The following is a 2893-nucleotide window of genomic DNA, read 5'->3' on the forward strand; positions in this document are numbered from 1 at the left end:
ACTGGCATACCACTGAGCCATAACAACTGTCTCCTGATGTAGGCGGGAAGAAAATAAACATTTTTGAGGCAACAATAAGACCCAAGAGTGAAATGGTGAGCTAATCGTAGAGGTAGTTCTAGAACTCAGTGCTTTTTAATCACATTATACACTACCACACTGCCATTAACTACAGGTCCCCTGGCTTTCTTGGATATTTTCCAAATATGCTTTTTGTCAAAACTCTTCAACAAACAAATGAAAAATTCTTGGCAGTTTATATCAACTAAGAATATTATATAAATATATTTCCTTATCTATATCTGTTTACATATGTATAGATATACATATGTTAGAATTACACGTATACAAATAACACAGTTACATATATACAAATGACACACTGTAGAATGAATCAACATAAGGATGAGAAATTTTATCCATAAACTACTGAATTTCAGCATCTAAAAAAAAGTAGGTGCTTAATAAATATCTGTTGAATGAATGAAAGAATTAAGAAAATATCCTACAATCCAATAGTGTCCTTCACTATTCTATACTCAGGTGGCATTGAGGAAAAGGGAAACCTGTATCCTACTATATCCACCACCATGTCATCATATCTATGGACTATTTCCTGGAACACCCAAGCAGATATTATTTCTATTTGCTTGTCTCTCACACATTCATTCCAATATACCGTACCTAATAGTGCCATTTCCATCAGGAGGTGCTGTGCACATTTTTTATTTCCATCGTCTCACTTTAGAATGTAAAACACTCCTAAAAATGTCCTAAACTTTCTATCCTTCCACAAATGCATTGTATGTATTAGATCCTCATAGTAGCATTGGTAAGATTCATTCTCCAAGTATTAAATAAAACTAAGTTAATCCCCAGTACAAATCTTACTAGCTTTGATAAGAGCTTATGGAGAGGTTAGGATGTTCAGTTGCCCTCTTTTCTTCCCAAGGAAATTTGGACACTCTTTACTCAAATGAGAATAAAAAAATGATCTTAAATTCTGTCTGATTATCTGGAACCAGGATCTCTTTGCTCTCACGAAGAGGCTTAAGTTCTCACCTACATGCCAGAGGGCAGGCTAAGATGGTCCCAGATTCATCTCACTCTTTCTGAAATCTATGCTCACACAGGAGTTTGACTGGGAAATTCTTCTCTTCTGTCTCCTTGCAGGATATTTAACACCAATGCTGTGAAATACAGGAGTCTGGGGTAAGTTATTCCCTGAAGCGTCCCTTCTCTTCCAATTAAGAAACATGAGCCAGATGTGATAATCCTCAATTTGTCTTATTACATTATGAAAAAAGGTGGCCTATTCTTGCAAGTAAAGATGTTGATACGGGTCATAAATGACATCTTTTGATTAGAATAAAAAATGATGGTCTTCTAGTGCTGAAGCCTTGGTTTCTAATACCATTCTCCAATAAAATGAATCAGAGCTTCTTGTAGAAATTGCTGATTCTAGGTCTGGGGCAGGGAATGTACAGGTGAACCAGAGCATCTTGTAGTACTAGAAAGTAGAGAAGTGCTAACACACACACACACACACACACACACACGCGCGTAGTGATGAAGTGATGGCAAAGGGACACAGGAGCCAAGTGAAAGAGCCCCAGTGGCCAAAGTTGTAAGAAAATTGAGCAACAAAATAAATAAAACTGAATTGAAATATAACTCAAAGTACAAAATAAATATCCATGAGTTATAATGATGCAAATAATTGAATAAACAACTAAATAAATAGGGGAAGAATATACCAAAGAATCCCAAGTGATTTACGTAGATACTCTGACCTCAAACGCTTTGTCTGTTAAGTGTGGGCTGTATATAGTGGCTTCCTTCCAAAAACCACAGTAGAGGAGGAGGGAAAAGAGTAAATTTACAGAGAAGAAATGTGACAAATACTACCTTAGCGAGGTGATCAAGATTATCATCAACAGTAATAAGTCACATTGAGAATATGTACCCGTTGATATGATGTGATGAATATGACACTTTACCTCTGTGATCTTTCTCCCAGTAGTCTATAACCCCAGTCTAATCTTGAGTAAAATATTGGAAAACTCCAGTTGAGGGACTTTATACGGAATGTCTGACTCTTACTCTTCAATTGTCAAGTTCACCAAAAACAAGAAAAGTCAGAGAAACTGTCACTGTCTGCAGGAACTGAAGAAAACTTGACAACTGACTGTAATGTGGTATCCTAGGTCAGATTCTGGAGAAGAAAAAGGCTTTAATAGAGACTAATCAATCTGATTAAAGCATGGATTTTAGTTAAAAATGATGTAATAATGGCAATTAATTTGTTGTGATAAATGTACCATACTAATATAAGAAGATAGTAGGGGAAACTGAGGTGGGGTATATGGGAACTTTCAGTATTATTTTCACAACTTCCCTGTAAATATAAACCTGTTATAAAATATAAAGTTTATTAAAAATGAATGACTTGTTTCTTTTTTTAATTTTTATTTTTTCCGGATGTACATCATATTTCAAATTCTGTACACATTACATCATGTTCACCACCCGAACACTAATTATAGTGCATCCCCTCACATGTGACCCTAATCACCCCTTTTGCCCTCCCCCCTCCCCCCTTCCCTAATGGTAACCACCATTCCAATCTTCAATGCTATGTGGTTTTTTTTTTTTTGTCGTTTTTATCTTCTACTTATGAGTGAGATCATATGGAATTTGACTTTCTCCCTCTGACTTATTTCATTCAGCATAATACCCTCAAGGTCCATCCATGTTGTCACAAATGGCCGGATTTCATCATTTTTTCTGGCTGAGTAGTAGTCCATGGTGTATAAATACCACATCTTCTTTATCGATTCGTCCCTTGATGGGCACCTAGGTTGCTTCCAAGTCTTGGCTACTGTGTATAATG

The sequence above is a fragment of the Equus quagga genome, unplaced genomic scaffold (genome assembly GCF_021613505.1).
Source record: "Equus quagga isolate Etosha38 unplaced genomic scaffold, UCLA_HA_Equagga_1.0 1080_RagTag, whole genome shotgun sequence".
NCBI classification, from domain to species: domain Eukaryota; kingdom Metazoa; phylum Chordata; class Mammalia; order Perissodactyla; family Equidae; genus Equus; species Equus quagga.